Source organism: Mesoplodon bidens (genome assembly GCF_964165515.1).
Source record: "Mesoplodon bidens genome assembly, chromosome: 15".
Lineage (NCBI taxonomy): Eukaryota > Metazoa > Chordata > Mammalia > Artiodactyla > Ziphiidae > Mesoplodon > Mesoplodon bidens.
The window spans coordinates 57,233,855-57,252,034 of NC_138171.1; the positions used below are offsets into that span (position 1 = coordinate 57,233,855).

The 18,180-nt window shown below is 40.5% G+C and overlaps 1 protein-coding gene across 3 annotated transcripts in view; it reads left to right on the plus strand.

Moving 5' to 3' along the window:
• The window catches only part of TXNDC11 (thioredoxin domain containing 11), a 67,268-nt gene that overhangs the window by 27,577 nt on the left and 21,511 nt on the right, over positions 1–18,180 (plus strand). The window lies entirely within an intron of this gene.

The window sequence follows — 18,180 nt, forward strand, 5'->3', positions numbered from 1 at the left end:
CATGTTCTTTTCTCTGTATCAGCCATGACCTTATGTCAGTTCTCTTCTATATACTTTGATCTGCTCCTCATCTCCTTGTTACCACTCTGGTCCAAGCCCCTTTCCCACCCCTACCCTAGGCCAGTGGGCACTTAACTGCTATCCAGTCTCGCCCCTCCTTCCTCACACTAGGGCCTTTGTGCTAGTCCTTCTTCCTGAAATGTGCCCTCTCCCTCCCCAGTCCCCAGGGCCCAGCTGTCCACCTGTCGAACCCCTATTCATCCTTCAGATTCCAGCTCAAATATCACGTCCACAGTCTACCCCGCTGGAGAGAGATTTGTTGTTTTCTTTCATAGCACTCAACATAGTTTGTATTTATTATGTTGGCCAAAATGTTCATTCGGGTTTTTCCATAACATCTTACGGAAAAACCTGAATGAACTTTTTGGCCCACCTAGTATGTGTATAGTTATGAGATGATTTGTTTACTGTCTGTCTTCTTCCCTGGGCTGGGAGATTTCTGAGGGTAGGGATCGTCTGTCTTCAGTTTAGTGTTCTTTCTCCAGCATCTGGCACATAGCAGGGGCTCAATCACTATTTGCCAAATGAGTGATCAGATGGATGGCCATGTCATCTTTCCCTCGGTAGGTCAGCCAAAAATACATAGTCGTCCTCCTATTACTGGGTATTACATTGCTCCAATATTTTGGGGGGGTATTATAATAGTATACTATTAATACGTCAAATAATTATATTACTGGCTGTTTTAATATGTCCATTGTCTTAAGGTTTTATACATAGAGAATCTACTATATTCATGCTTTTCATGCAGGGGACTCTGGGAGAGGAACTCAAGCTGTCACATTAGGTGTGTCTTCTGTCCACTTGAAAGACTTTGAGCTGCACAGCTTCAGGTGACTAAGAAGGCTCAGTGAGTCAGAGTTTGAATTTTGAAAACAAAATACTACCAACTTAAATAAGCTTAAGCAGATAGATGTTCAAAAATCTTCTTAGAAAACTAAACAAAGTCCTTTGAAGATTATGTATAAAAGGGTAGCCTAGAGTCAATCACTAAAATGATGGCAGCATTCAAGTACTTGAGTTGGAGAAGCTATTTCAAGATTTGGAAGGATGTTTTGTTATCTAGTTGGCTTATATTGTGTGTTTATGATTCATCTTTTTCATTCAGAGGTTTCCAAAATTTTGCTTCTTTTTGGAAAAACCTTTCTAAGTATAAGATAGTAGCCTGTTTTCCTTTTTTTTTTTTTTTAAGTATAGTTGACTTTCCCTTGTTTTTTTCTTTTCCTTTTTTTTAAGCAAGGAAGGTAATAAATGGATAAAAACTACTTGAAGGTACAAAATGAACCCTTTGGTCAAATCACTAATTTTGACAAATGATTACATGAAATTTCTTCTCAGAATAAATCTAGCTCAATTTACCTGTACTACATTTCTTCCCTCTCTTGTTATTCTGGTTGGGTCTTATAAAATCCTGCTGCATAGGAACTTTGCAAGAACTGAGTTCATTCTAATTAATAATTTTTTACCCCATTTTTGTGGGTAAACTCCCACTTAAGCTTAATGAACCATTTTTAGAAGAAAAAGACAAATTTGGAAGGATTACCTAAAATAAATCTTGCCTTGAGCATCTGGGTTTTTTTCCCCTTTTCTTTCTCCTACACTGAAGTCAAATGGTATTTTACTTATTATTAATAGCCAATGTTAAGTAAGAGAAACACATGCAGACGTTTTTTTTAATGGGACAGTTTGGAATGTAAATTCTAGGTCATTGTTGTGTTTCTATTGTGTACACAAATTGAGGCCTGAGGAACATTTGACACACTTAACATTTGGTTATAGAGAGCTTAACTGACGAAGTGTTTAGTCTGTTGTGGTAGAAAGCAGATGTCCTGGTTCACCAAGCCACAAGCATATATAAAATACACATCTTTCCATTGCCTAAATGTTTTTTTATTTTTTTAATTGCCTTAGAAATAGCCAGGACACTCTCTAACATTCATTTCTTGAAGCTAGCTGGCCATCGGTCTACAGATATTTTGAGAATGTGCCATATATGAAGCATCCTGCCTGGGTGCTGTGGGGTTGCTGAGAGGGGACATCTCAGTTACCTGTGTCCTTTACCTATTGCTCTCCAAGTTGGTGCTGATTCGTCAGTTGATGTCAGCCCTCCTCTTAGGTGGTGTGGGCAGTAACCCTTTTGTTATATTTCTGTCCATTATTTTCCTAGCCATTTTACCTTTATCATTTTTTATTTAGCAGTTCTATATTTTCATGTAGTTAAATCTGTGGTTCTTTTTCTTGATTTATTTTTTTAGAAAAATCTGGTCACTAATTAGTTCACTTCTTTTTTTTTTTTTTTTTTGCGGTACGCAGGCCCCTTACTGTTGTGGCCTCTCCCGGTGCGGAGCACAGGCTCCGGACGCGCAGGCTCAGCGGCCATGGCTCACCGGGCCCAGCCGCTCCGCGGCATGTGGGATCTTCCCGGACCGGGGCACGAACCTGTGTCCCCTGCATTAGCAGGCAGACTCTCAACCACTGCGCCACCAGGGAAGCCCAGTTCACTTCTTTTTGAATTTTAAAGTTATTTGGCACTTTATGCTGCCTGGATTTACTTTGGCTTAAAATACAGAGCACAATTGATTTTCCTCCCTTCTTATTGGCTAATCAATTAGCACCATTCACAGAATAATGCTTTCTTTATCCTTCATCTTGATGATGCCTGTTTTATCACAGAATATTTTCTAATATGTAATAGGGTCTATTTCTGTGTTTTCTCTTGGTCTAGATCCCTCTTTTTATACGAGTAAATATAATCTCATTTTTTACATTGTAAGTAATTACCTGGTGAACTCTGGACTCCGTGTCCTCTAGTTCTGGTGTTTTATGGAATAATCTTTTATATCCATCTATGCATTTGGCTGAATTTGGGTTGGAATTTTATTAAATGTTTAAGTTGACTTGGAGGTAATTGACATGTTCATAAAACTTAGCTTCCCTTTCTAGGATCACAGCATGATATTAATTTATTCAAACCTTCCTTTCAATTTTTTGTAAAAGGTCTTACACATCCCTCATTAATGGTTAATCCTTTTAAAGTGCTGAATGATTAACTGTGGGCTGGCAGTCTGTGTTTCAGGATCCTGGGGAAGCCCATCTCTTGTACTTCTTCACTCTTCCCAGATTGCAGAGCCTGTTCCTCTTGGAGCCTTTTCACCTCTGATCTTGACAGACAGGCCTAAAGAAAATTTGCCTAAAGAAAATTTGGTAGAGGGGTTGATATTTTTAAGTTGCTTACTTGATTTTCTTCCATCTTATGATTATTTCATTATTTACTGTAAAAATGTGTTCTGGTAAAATGTTGTTATATTCTGTTATGATTCGGTGACCTTTTTAAAAGAGAAAATTTGCAACATATTTTGTTCAAAAGGAATGCAGTGCCGCCTGGGGGACAAGCAGTGGCCTGGGATCTGGCAGTATCTGGTCCTTAGCCTTTGTCTGCCCCTGGCAGAGTTATAAACTTGAACAAAGCATTTAACTTTTCTGTGTTTGAGTTTCTCTGTCTGTAAAATTGGAGAGGGTGGAGGTAAGGGTAAATGCTTGTTTTACAAGGCCACATCATGGGTGAAGTATGTTGTGTGTGAATAAAGTAATAGTCTGAAAATCTGTAGCAGTTTAATGAGAAAGCCATTGGCTGAAAGCACCTGAAGTAAGTAAGTACTGTGTGTGTTTTCTTAAAAGCATCTATACCAGATACTATGTACCTTGACCGACCAGCAGACACAGGTCTTCCTCTTCCCTTTTCCTGGAGCACTCCATACCTGCTGTTTTTTGTGTAGTTGGCCCTCCATATCCACAGGTTCTTTACTTTTGGATCCAGCCAATCCTGGATCGAAAATATTAGGAAAAAGAAAATTCCAGAAAGTTCCAAAAAGCAAAAATTGAATGTATTGTGTACGTGGCAACTACTTCCATAGCATTATGTTGTAATTACAACTGTTTACTTAGCATTTATAATCTATTAGTTGTTATAAGTAATCTAGAGGTGATTTAAAGTATACCAGAGGATGTATATAGGTTACATGCAAATACTATGCCTTTTTTTTCTTTTTTTCGCGGTACACGGGCTTCTCACTGTTGTGGCCTCTCCCGTTGCGGAGCACAGGCTCCGGACGCGCAGGCTCAGCGGCCATGGCTCACGGGCCCAGCCGCTCCGCGGCATGTGGGATCTTCCCAGACCAGGGCACGAACCCGTGTCCCCTGCATCAGCAGGCAGACTCTCAACCACTGCGCCAACAGGGAAGCCCACTATGCCGTTTTGTATAAGGGACTTGAACATCCATGGATTTTGGTATCCAAGGGGAGTGGGGGACTGGAACCATTCCCTGTGGACACCAAGGGATGACAGTACTGCATGGTGTTCTCGCTGTGGAACTGACTGCACGTCTGTCCCACCAAAATTTGAGCTGGTTTGTTCAGACAGTATTTATTGAGCACCTTGAGGCCAAGGTTTTGTTGTCTTTCTCCTACAACTCTAACAATTTAGCTAACAGTTTGAATGAATGACTAGTTAAAGGATACTTTACCTTGAAATTGCTCAGGTTGGAGTGATTTTGGCAGAGGGATGTTGAGTCATTTTGGATCCCCTCCCACCACCACTTCTCCTCATGCCTGGCCTTTCAGGTTCCATAGACCAGTGTGCAGGAATCACTCCCACTGGACTGGGTGGAGTCCCTGCCTGGCTCATTCTCCTTACTCTTTTTTCTTGGCTTCTCGCCGTCCCCTGACACTAGAGTCCTCATGGATTGAATTGAAATTCACATGATACTTAAATGTCATCTTCAAAATACACTAAACTGTTAACTAAAGACGTCGTTTCCACTCCCTTCATTCACCTTTAGGAATTCCTAAACATAGTTGACAGGGAACCTTGTGGCATTAGTTTTCTAAGGAACACCTTTGGAAAATACTGTTGTAATGAATTTTTTTTGATAGGAATTTTTTAGAGGAAGAAGTAATTCCAGTGTAGGGTCCCTCTACTCCACTAGGTGGCGTCTGATGGTGCTGTGATTTGCTGGTAGAATTGAGTCAGGGCACAAGAAGCTCCCTCCTCCATATCCTTATTCACAAATAAAGCTTTTTTGGAGCACTTTTCTGTTAGATTGTGAAACTTTGTACAACATCAAGAGGTCTGAAAAGTAGGATTTTCTTATCCTGAAAGTGACATTCTTAAAGTCATTGGAAAGACAAGGGATTGACTTCTTAGGCAAGGTTGACTCTGAAATTGCTTTATTTTCTCAGGTTCCTGGGTCTCACTCTTGGGAGTTTGGACCAAGCATTGGGTTTAATAATTCTCCGTGAATGAAACAGGTTCTAGGTCACTGGTTTTCCCACATAATCTCATTTGTTGTCACTATACTCACTTAAAGAGGGTAATCTTTTTCTAACTAACTGCCTGTGTTCTGAGGCCCTCTGGGTACTGATTAATATACATTAGAAATGCCATACCTTTTGTTCCCATACCTAAAATTGAATTTTTAATTATGTTGCTATTATTTTAGCAAGGATGTGATCACACTTCATAGGAAATGCTTTTATTCCTATTATGACATCTCTTAAGCCTTGTAAGTGCCGCTAGATAAGCACTAAGGCCCAAAACAGACATCCCCGCACTTTGAATTAGCTTCAGAAGCATGACTTATTAATTCAACAAACATTTGAGGATCCACTTTGTGCTACAGCTGTAAAGAGTAAAACTTGTTCCTCCCCATCGGGTGCCACCAGCTAATGTGGCCAGCAGGTGGGCTTACCCAGTGTGAGGGCAGTGACACGTCTGTGACAGGCTTCGTCGGAGCACGGAAGTGGGGCGTGCGGATCAGGTCAGGGAAGACTGGAGGTGGGGAGGATTTCCCAGGAGAATGAGGAGTCAGCCTTCAGGTAAGTGTGTAAGGAACGAGAGAGTGGAAGATAGGCGGCGTTGAGAAGAGCAGAAGGTGTGCGGAGAGCTCAGAACTAAATGTAGTGCCCATTTGTAGATATTCTGATTCCTTGAACCCATGTATTTGAAAAATTACACCATCTTTACTTTCTAATTATCTTGTGGTATTTTCTACCTTTTTAAAGGTATCCTGTTTTAGTAGTGTGTATGTGTGTGTTTTGATTTTTGATCCTATTTCTTCAAGGTTGTTGGAGGGTTTTGGTTTTTTTGTTTAAGCTGAAATAAGACTCCTAGACAAAGAACCAAAAACACTAAAATCTTAGAAACCTCTCAGGGATCACCTTCTATAATAAAGTCACAAACTTATAGTGAAACGACTCGACTCGGTGCAGACAAACCCCGTTCTGGTCTCTACTTGACCACTTGTTATGTAACATTGAGGGTGATAAGCTGATACTGGACGGAGGACTTTACCTGGATGATCCAGTCTTCAGTGCCACTCTTTGAAGTAGAAACTGTTATTATCTCAGTGTTACTATCTCAGGTGAGGAAGCTGAGGCTTGGAGGAGGTTGTTAACAGAATCCAGGACACTGTGAGGCAGAACAGTGGCTCCCTGGAGATGTCCACATTCTAATCCCCAGGACCTGTGAATATGTTACATTACATGGCAAGAGGAAATTGAGGTTGCCTATGGATTTGGGTTGCTAATCAGCTGACACTGAGAAAGGGAGATTATCCTGGATTATCTGAGTAGGCCCAATGTAACCAGAACGATTCTTAAAAGTGGCATCGAGAGGCGAAGAATAGTGTCAGAGTTATGCAGTATGAGAAGGACTTGTCCGGCCATTACTGGTTTTGAAGACGGAAGGGGCCACAAGCCAATGCAGGTAGCCTCAAGCCAAGGAATGCAGGTAGCCTCTAAATGGTAGGAAAGGCAAGGAGATGCATTCTCCCCTAGAGCCTCCAGAAGGAACATTACCTGCTGCACCTTGATTTTAGCCCAATGAGGCCCATTTTGGACTTAGACCTCCAGAACTGTAAGATAAATTTATGTTTTTTTTAAACTGCTAAGTTAGTGGTAATTTGTTACAGCAGAAATAGCAACTTGAGGGCTTCCCTGGTGGCGCAGTGGTTGAGAATCTGCCTGCTAATGCAGGGGACACGGGTTCGAGCCCTGGTCTGGGAGGATCCCACATGCCGCGGAGCAACTAGGCCTGTGAGCCACGACTACTGAGCCTGCGCGTCTGGAGCCTGTGCTCCGCAACAAGAGGCCGCGATAGTGAGAGGCCCGCACACCGCGATGAAGAGTGGCCCCCGCTTGCCACAACTAGAGAAAGCCCTCACACAGAAATGAAGACGCAACACAGCAAAAATAAATAAATTAATTAATAAAAACTCCTACCCCCAACATCTTAAAAAAAAAAAGAAAAGAAATAGCAACTTGATATAGTCACGTACCAGTAAATGAGGAGTGAGATAGGAATCCAGGACCACATCACTCCATCTGCCTCTGTACTCTCCGGAGGTGGGACAGGTGGCACAATATGGTGATTCCTACCTGCTGGTCTGTGCCCATGATACTGCTTAAAATGCAATGCCCTCAAAAAAAAAAAAAAAAAAAAAAAATGCAATGCCTTGCCCTATTTATTATCTGCCTTCCTAATTTTTCAAAGCCTAACTGAAGTCCTCTGGGATTTGTAAATATTGCCCAGCCAGCATGATGTCTGGCACACTGTGGACATCAAGTGGAGATTTCCATCCACTGGCTCCCTTCTTGGAACTCCTGTTGCACTCGTTGGCTGTGTCTCCCACTTAGCAACCAATGTTGTTTTCTGATTTTCCCTTAGACTTTTCCCTTAGACTGTATCTTCCTAACAAGTAGTCAGAGACTGACTGTCCTGATCAGTCATGTTAGTGGCAGATGTCCTGTGTGACCACAGCTCACCAGTCACCCCTTCTCACTGGTCTTCAGGTCACCCATCTGCAGGATAAGGGAACTTTGCCCTAGTTGCCTCTAAAGGAAACTTCAGCTTGAAAATGCATTGGCCCTTGGCCTGTTTCTTTTTTAGACCTGGGAGCTAAGAATTGTTTTTATATTTGTAAAGAGTTATTTTAAAAAGAATATGTGACACCTATGCTAGACCCTAAGAGCAGCATAAGAGGGGATGGAAGAGGGATTTCTAAGCAGATGTGTTTCTTCTGTGAAGTCTTTCCCTCCCTGAGGGTGTTTTGTTTTTTTTTTAAAGGAATTTAATTGAAATACACACAAGGGACATATTTGAATTGATCCTTTTAATATTATGCTCTGGTTAAATGAAAACAATGGTGTGAGGGTGTTAAGTTTACTGTCATGTTAGTGTATAGAACAGTGCATATTTAGTTCTATAGTTTATGCTCCCCTAAAATGATGTCTTTGGAACTATATTTTTCTTTCCCTCCTCCCTAACTCACAAGAAAGAGAAAAATCACAGCTAAGGAGTTTCATGTTTACTTAGAGTTTAGCAGTATTTTGACATGTACCAGAATGTGCATATTGTATCTCTGGTGCCCATATGCCAGACTTTTTTTCTAGATAATTGCTTTGTGCTTTATATTAAGAATTTTGAGGGAGTTCCCTGGTGGTCTAATGGTTAGGATCCAGTGCTTTCACTGCTGTGGCCCGGGTTCAATCCCTGGTTGGGGAACTGAGATCCTACAAGGCATGCTGCACAGCCAAAAAAAGAAAAAAGAAAAAAGAATTTTGACAGTATACAAATCTCAGAGTCAGATTTCTGTGCAAAAAAATGCAAGCAATAGGGCTTCCCTGGTGGCGCAGTGGTTGAGAGTCCGCCTGCCGATGCAGGGGACACGGGTTCGTGTCCCAGTCTGGGAAGATCCCACGTGCCGTGGAGCGGCTGGGCCGGTGAGCCATGGCCGCTGAGTCATGGCCGCTGAGCGTGCGCATCCAGAGCCTGTGCTCCGCAACGGGAGAGGCCACAACAGTGAGAGGCCCGCGTACCGCGAAAAAAAAAAAAAAACAAGCAGTAGCTATAGTTCGTACATTGAAAACAAACATTTCTATAAACTATTGCACTTCTTTGAAGATTTTTTCATTTTAATGAATGCATTTGAAGTATGTGAAGTGTGTGAAGTCATCATCTAGCAAATGATGATCAATCACCATGTAAATGCTGAGTAATCTTGGAGGGGCTGTTGTTATTCCTTTTTATATAATCCTGTCGTTTTCCTTTTTCTTCCTTGTCCAAAACCTTGTAAACAAGAGTGGGAAAGCAGAAGTTAATAAAAACGGCAGAGTATAGAGTAAAATGAGAATCGTTGCCAGGATGGAAGTTACCACAATACAGGTTTGCCTTTGCGAATGTCACTACTTCCCAGAGTAAAGAAGTGAGAGAATTTTTCCCAGGGAGTAAATAACTTCTTAGCCATGCAGATTAAAAGCCATGTGACTTAATCCAGTGGTATTCAGTTTTGAAGTATTTCATGGTTTATTTGTTAGCAGTTTCCTTTATCAGTATTTTTCTTGACCTGATATTCCATTTTGTCCTATGATCCCTGAGAGATTAGCTCACATGAAAGCCTCCTGGAGAGCAGATGGCCAGTCCTGATGTAAAAATTTCCATGTTGTTCAGTTCCAACATTTCTGCTCATTATTTCATTGTATCCTTGGGTACCTTACTTTGTAGGACACCAAGCGCTGTTTACTCTAGCCCTCTGAGAGAGAATTAATTTCAGAAGCTCGGCAGTTTATACGCAGAGTCACAAGGTTTAGAGCCCCACCTTTTCCTTTCTGAAGGAGAGAGTGGGACACATTCTTAAAAATAATCATTCTCTGCTCTTGGATTCTTAAAAATAATCATTCACGAAAACATCTTTGTCTTATGTATCCTTCCCAGATAATTGTCCATTATTAAGATTTACTGACTAATGGGCTTATTATCTTAGCCTAATCTTCTTCCTGAGTTACATGAATCTTGCTTTTTTATCATTGCTACCTTGGCACAGTCCAGTAGAACTATAAGATGAACAATGGAGGTATTTAAAAATTTCCTGGCTGTGTTAAAATTTAAGAAGAAATAGGTAAAATTAATTTAATATTTTATATTTTATTTAACCCAGTATACCCAAATAATTAGCATTTCAACATGTAATCAGCATAAAAACTATTGAGATATTTTACTTTTTTTCTTTTTTTTGAACCAAGTCTTTTATACTTAACAGCCCCATCTCAATTCAGCTGCTAAATGTTCATTGGAAATACTTGATCTGTATTTAGAGTTCATAAAATTTACAGTTGAAAAAGTGATTTATATACCAAATATTTATATTGTTTCATTTTACTTATTTTATTGAAATATAGTTGATTTACAATATTATATTAGCTTCAGGTTACATACTCATGTTGTCTTAAACATACTTAAACATTTTCTGATAACTGAGTTGAGTATCACTTTTAAATTAAATTAATTAAAATCAAATAAAGTGAAAATTTAGTCCCTCGGTTGCTCATATTTCAAGCGCTCATTAGCCACATATGGTTAATGGCTACGACATAGGACAGTGCACTCAGGGCCTAGGCCTCATTATCCAAGTATCCCGGGGGAAACAGTTATTTCCCAAGATACTGAGTCTCCTTCCTGCAGGCACATCCTTGAGTTAATGCTTCAGAGCGTCCTCCTGGTAGTCTTGGTAATCTGGTAGTTGCTGAGTGCGAACTGTGTAGCTTTGCTTCTGGCAGGACCCTTTATTATTAACTTTAAAGCACGGTTAAAAATCTATTAGTGGAAAATAATCTGAAATATATACATATACATATGTACAGATCTGAATCACTTTGCTCTACACTTGAAACTTATACAATATTGTAAATCAACTATACTTCAATTAAAAAAACTATTCTCTTTTGCTAACAAAAGAAACGAATTCTTGTTCTTTCTGGAATGTTTGAGAATTTTAATATTTTGCCTCACTGAGGTCTTGCCTCAGAATGTGTTTGCTTTACCTGAATACTGAACTGAAGTTTTAATATTAAAAATTGAATTTAAAGCAATGGTTTTAAGCAAAATAAAGTAGTCCGATATTAAAACATTAGGCAGTGGCCAAAAACAAAAAACCTGATTGCACACCAGAAAGGTCACAAGTGAGCCAGATGAATCTGAATGGAAACCAGATGGAATTTCAGATCTTTCCATTCTCGATGCATCCTTGGTGGTTGCCATGAGGTAAATGGTGACTGTGGTGTGTGGACGGTACAAGAGGGTCAGCAGAAGCTCCACCTATGGGGGCGTGGGAAGCAGGGGTAGAGCATTCTGTTAGTGGCAGAAAAGAACCCTAGCCTCATAAAAGATAGCAAAGGGTAAACCTTCAATACATGCTAAAAGTAGACAATGTTTAATGGATCAAAGAAAGGCTGTTTGTTACTCAAAGCACACAAACAGTGAATCAGCATGATATTCATTCTGCTCACCCCACGTCTCATGGGGAGCCTAGTGGTGGCTGTGTGTGCAGTGGGTTGCCTTGTAGCTGAGGGACACAGGGCCAAGGACTCAGCACCTTTTGTAGCAGGCGGCAGTCTTCATGCTGTGGTCACCTTGACCTACTTAGTGTCTGTGTGACCAGCTGCAGAAACTGCTCAGTAACTACTGCCTTCACCCAGATGTTCTTTCAAGATGTTGTTACATCTTGCAGGTGTCTTTCTGACACCTTGCACTGGATGGTTTATAGAGACTATAACTGGCCAGTTAGCTAACAGTTTATCGAGATTTTTTTTTTCTTTATTATGTTGAGGTAGGTTCCCTCTTTGCCCACTTTCTGGAGAGTTTTTGTCATAAATGGGTGTTGAATTTTGTCAAAAGCTTTTTCTGCATCTATTGAGATGATCATATGATTTTTGTTCTTCAATTTGTTAATATAGTTTATCACATTGATTGATTTGCATATATTGAAGAATCCTTGCATCCCTGGGATAAATCCCACTTGATCATGGTGTATGATCTTTTAATGTGTTGTTGGATTCTGTTTGCTAGTATTTTGTTGAGGATTTTTTTGCATCTATGTTCATCAGTGATATTGGTCTGTAATTTTCTTTTTTTGTAGTATCTTTGTCTGGTTTTGGTATCAGGGTGATGGTGGCCTCATAGAATGAGTTTGGGAGTGTTCCTTCCTCTGAAGCTTTTTGGAAGAGTTTGAGAAGGATGGGTGTTAGCGCTTCTCTAAAGGTTTGATAGAATTCACCTGTGAAGCCATCTGGTCCTGGACTTTTGTTTGTTGGAAGATGTTTAATCACAGTTTCAATTTCATTACTTATGATTGGTCTGTTCATATTTTCTATTTTTTCCTGGTTCAGTCTTGGAAGGTTGTACCTTTGTAAGAATTTGTCCATTTCTTCCAGGTTGTCCATTTTATTGGCATAGAGTTGCTTGTAGTAGTCTCTTAGGATGGTTTGTATTTCTGTGGTGTCTATTGTAACTTCTCCTTTTTCATTTCTAATTTTATTGATTTGAGTCCTCCCCCTCTTGATGAGTCTGGCTAATGGTTTATCAATTTTGTTTATCTTCTCAAAGAACCAACTTTTAGTTTTATTTATCTTTGCTATTGTTTTCTTTGTTTCTATTTCATTTATTTCTGCTCTGATCTTTATGATTTCTTTCCTTCTGCTAACTTTGGGTTTTGTTTGTTCTTCTTTCTCTAGTTCCTTTAAGTGCAAGGTTAGATTGTTTATTTGAGATTTTTCTTGTTTCTTGAGGTAGGCTTGTATAGCTATAAACTTCCCTCTTAGTACTGCTTTTGCTGCATCCCATAGGTTTTGGATCGTCGTGTTTTCATTTTCATTTGTCTCTAGGTATTTTTTGATTTCCTCTTTGATTTCTTCAGTGATCTCTTGGTTATTTAGTAACATATTGTTTAGCCTCCATGTGTTTGTGTTTTTTACATTTTTTCCTCTGTAATTCATTTCTAGTCTCATAGCATTGTGGTCAGAAAAGATGCTTGATATGATTTCAGTTTTCTTAAATTTACTGAGGCTTGATTTGTGACCCAAGATGTGATCTATCCTGGAGAATGTTCCGTGTGCACTTGAGAAGAAAGTGTAATCTGCTGTTTTTGGATGGAATGTCCTATAAATATCAATTAAATCTATCTGGTCTATTGTGTCATTTAAAGCTTGTCTTTCCTTATTAATTTTCTGTTTGGATGATCTGTCCATTGGTGTAAGTGGGGTGTTATTAAAGTCTCCCACTATTATTGTGTTACTGTTGATTTCCTCTTTTATAGCTGTTAGCAGTTGCCTTATGTATTGAGGTGCTCCTATGTTGGGTGCATATATATTTATAATTGTTATATCTTCTTCTTGGATTGATCCCTTGATCATTATGTAGTGTCCTTCCTTGTCTCTTGTAACATTCTTTATTTTAAAGTCTATTTTATCGGATATTAGTATTGCTACTCTAGCTTTCTTTTGATTGCCATTTGCATGGAATATCTTTTCTATCCCCTCACTTTCAGTCTGTATGTGTCCCTAGGTCTGAAGTGGGTCTCTTGTAGACAGCATATATATGGGTCTTGTTTTTTTTGTTTGTTTTGTTTTTTTTTTTTGCGGTACGCGGGCCCCTCACTGCTGTGGCCTCTCCCATTGCGGTGCACAGGCTCCAGATGCGCAGACTCAGCGGCCATGGCTCACGGTCCCAGCGGCTCCGTGGCATGTGGGATCCTCCCGGACCAGGGCACGAACCCGCGTCCCCTGCATCGACAGGCGGACTCTCAACCACTGCGCCACCAGGGAAGCCCGGGTCTTGTTTTTGTAACCATTCAGCAAGCCTGTGTCTTTTGGCTGGAGCATTTAATCCATTCACGTTTAAGGTAATTATCAATATGTATGTTCCTATTACCAGTTTCTTAATTGTTTTGGGTTTGTTTTTGTAGGTCCTTTTCTTCTCTTGTTTCCCACTTAAAGAGAGAGGTCCCTTTAGCATTTGTTGTAGAGCTGTTTTGGTGGTGCTGAACTCTCTTAGCTTTCGCTTGTCTGTAAAGCCTTTGATTTCTCCATCGAATCTGAATGAGATCCTTGCTGGTGGAGTAATCTTGGTTGTAGGTTCTTCCCTTTCATCACTTTAGGTATATCATGCCACTCCCTTCTAGCTTGTAGGGTTTCTGCTGAGAAAACAGCTGTTAACCTTATGGGAGTTCCCTTGTATGTTATTTGCCATTTTTTCCTTGCTGCTTTCAATAATGTTTCTTTGTCTTTAATTTTTGCCAGTTTGATTACTGCGTGTCTCAGCATGTTTCTCCTTGGGTTTATCCTGTATGGGACTCTCTGCACTTCCTGGATTTGGGTGGCTATTTCCTTTCCCATGTTAGGGAAGTTTTTGACTATAATCTCTTCAAATATTTTCATGGGTCCTTTCTCTCTCTCTTCTCCTTCTGGGACCCCTATAATGCGAATGTTTTTGCGTTTAATGTTGTCTCAGAGGTCTCTTAGGCTGTCTTCATTTCTTTTCATTCTTTTTTCTTTATTCTGTTCTGCAGCAGTGAATTCCACCATTCTGTCTTCCAGGTCACTTATCCGTTCTTCTGCCTGTTATTCTGCTATTGATTCCTTCTAGTGTAGTTTTCATTTCAGTTATTGTATTGTTTATCTCTGTTTGTTTGTTTTTTAATTCTTCTAGGTCTTTGTTAAACATTTCTTGCATCTTCTCGATCTTTGCCTCCATTCTTTTTCTGAGGTCCTGGATCATCTTTACTATCATTATTCTGAGTTCTTTTTCTGGAAGGTTGCCTATCTCTACTTCATTAAGTTGTTTTTCTGGGGTTTTATCTTGTTCCTTCATCTGGTACATAGCCCTCTGCCTTTTCATCTTGTCTATCTTTCTGTGAATGTGGTTTTTGTTCCACAGGCTGCAGGTTTGTAGTTCTTCTGCTGTCTGCCCTCTTGTGGATGAGGCTATCTAAGAGGCTTGTGCAAGTTTGGAAATTTTATTATTATTATTATTATTATTAACTGAATAGGATCATGCCATTGTTGGGCCATTGTTAGGGGAGGGGAGAGCATGATTCTGAATTTATTTTTATTTTTATTTATTTTTTTATTATTATTATTTTTTTTTGCGGTACACGGGCCTCTCACTGTTGTGGCCTCTCCCGTTGCGGAGCACAGGCTCCGGACGCGCAGGCTCAGTGGCCATGGCTCACGGGCCTAGCCGCTCCGCGGCATGTGGGATCTTCCCGGACTGGGGCACGAACCTGTGTCCCCTGCATTGGCAGGCGGACTCTCAACCACTGCGCCACCAGGGAAGCCCTGAATTTATTTTTAATTATTAACACATTCAAAGACCTTAATTAAAATATTAAAGCTTCATTAATTTTAGGACAAAATTACTCATTTTATAAATGACAAAGGCCCCTATTATAGAAAGCCCTGGAGCCCCACTTAACAGAATGTTCTGGATATGGAGATGAGAAGTGTTATTTTCTTGTGTCATTTTGACACTGTAAACTTCCTCTGCTAATTCATGTACTCCTTGTACACATGGGACTGCAAACTTAAGCTGCTTCTTCCAACAAGATTTCCACTATATGCAGGAACTTTTAAAATGTGTGATTTTTGTAAGTTTCTCTGTAAAAAATAAAGTTTTGAAATTGTAACGTGTTTGGGCGTGTTAGAATCTGCTCTGTGCAGGCGGCTGTCCATTCTTATTAATGCAGTTAAACAGGTTTGTGAATGACCCCTTTCAACTTTTGAGTCAAGCTGTCACTACTTATTCCTCTGCTCCAATAAATCATGTTGGTGACTTTGGCGGACTATCAAATGAGTTTCTTACTGGCTGCTTTTCCTTCACTCCTCTCTTCATCGATGCCAGTCTACCAAAATTTAGCCCTCTTCTGGAGAGTGGTGTCTTTGCTTCTACCAATTCATATCCTCTCTTGGGTCCTGCTTTTTCTTCTGACAGCTTTGGAATCTGAACTTATATGTTATGCCTTTTTTTTTTTTTTTTTTTTGCGGTACGCGGGCCTCTCACTGTTGTGGCCTCTCCCATTGCAGAGCACAGGCTCTGGACGCACAGGCTCAGCGGCCATGGCTCACGGGCCCAGCCGCTCCGTGCCATGTGGGATCCTCCCGGACCGGGGCACGAACCCGTGTCCCCTGCATCGGCAGGTGGACTCTCAACCACTGCGCCACCAGGGAAGCCCTATGCCATTTTTTTAAATTTAAATTTTGAACTAATTTTATGCTTGCAGAAAAGTTGGAAGAATAGAACAGGGAGTTTCCTAATGTCCTGCCTTCACTTAGCTTCCCCCATTGTTAACATATTATTTAACCATTTGGTAGGGTGCTTTTGCCAAAACTAAGAAATTAACATTGGTACAGGATTATTAACTAAACTGCAGATGTTACTGAATTTTGCCAGTGTTTTCACTAATGACTGTTTTCTGTTCCAGGATCTGATCTGGGATCCCACATCACATTTAATTAGTCTCCTCCTATAACAATTCCTCACTCTTTCCTCGTCTTTCATGATATTGACACTTTTGAAAAATACTGGTTGTTTATTTTGTTGCTCAAATTGTTCTGGCTTTGGCCATGAGGAGCATCTTGGGTTGGCGCCTGTGTCCTTTGAACATATCCCCCTCCTTTTATGAGCATATCTTTCATTCTGACTTGACAAGATGTTTCAGGCTCATCTTGTACTTCCTTTGCCCCAGCTCTGGGATCAGCCTCTTCTCCAAGAAGCCCTGGTTTCTTTTTATTGGAGAGTGACATTTAGAAACCCAGATCTGGGTACAAGATATGCTCTTCAGTATCAGGTGTCATTACTTCTAGGCCCTTTCAGCAGACAGAGCTAGGACATATACGTATTTATACCCACACACATGCATGCCTCCATGGTTCTGTATCTGTTATCTGTGTCATAAGTCGTAAGGTTATACGAAAGGTCATAAGTTTATACTAATTTCTTCTGATTCCAATCTAAAACCGCAGATTTTAGCTTTCCCCTCTTCGTATGTAACTTTTCTCCTGCCCTGAGAAGCCTGGCTCTCATCGTCTTTAGTTTTACAGTATTCAGTCAAGATACCGTTTGCTGTTCTCTTCTGGTTCAGTTCTTTCTCCCCACTCACCACCCCTTCACTGAGGTGTGATGCATTTGCAGTACAGCTAGGTAGGTTTGTTAGTGCTCGTGTTCCCCACTGGACCCCCACACATGCTGGTTGGTATCATGATCTTAATTTTTGAGTGTGTGAAGGCTGTGAGCTTTGCTGTGGTTCTGATACTCAGAGGAAGGTCAGGCTGCCTCACGCCTGTTCTCCAGTTCCCATTACCCACCCGTCCTTTGCCACCCACCGTATAAGTAAGCCATTTCTGTCATTTCTGGTTTATTCTTTTTTTCTTTAATATTTATTTATTTACTTACTTTTATTTGGCTGTGCCAGGTCTTAGAATTGCGATGCACGGGATCTTTGTTGTGGCATGCGGGATCCAGTTCCCCGACCAGGGATTGAACCTGGGGCCCCTGCATTGGGAGCGTGGAGTCTTAGCCACTGTGCCACCAGGGAAGCCCCATTTCTGATTTACTCTTCTTGTGTTTCTTTGGTTTTGTGCCATTTTAAACTCATCAGGTTTGTGCTAGATTGTCCAGCCGCCGTTAGGGACATGGTCACTCTCATCTCATCCTCAACAGCCATTCCTCCTCTGAGAGGAAGACGCCGCCACTGCTGGAAGGTGGGCCGTGTGGTTAAGCTAGAAACTTCGTGTGTTTAGCACCTTCATATTTTAACTACTTAGATTTCAGTTGGTAGCATTTAAAGTTTAACTGGTATTTTATTTAACGTTTGCTAATAAAGCAGAAAGGGGATAGGAAAGAATGCACCTTTTCCTACACCGTCTTATCCACCTCCTTTAATACTAGATATTTTAGTCAGTTCCTAATCACACAAATATTACATTAAATATACTCCTTGGGGGGGGAAAAGAAAGCTTCACACCTAAGGATAAAGTCCCCTTTGATCTCCATCCCCCAACACGAAACAATTTTTATTATCCTTTCAGATTCTGTATACATTTCTAAGCATATGTGCCTGTAGGGGAAAACATTTTATGTGTGATGCTTTTTTCCACATAAAAGGTATACTTTATCTTTCTTCAGCTTGCTTTTTTACTCATATGTGTCTTAGAAAATCTATTCATGTTGTATAGATAGCCCTGCCCCACTGTTTTTAACAGCTGCAGAGTATTTCTTGGTGACTGTCCTTGTGT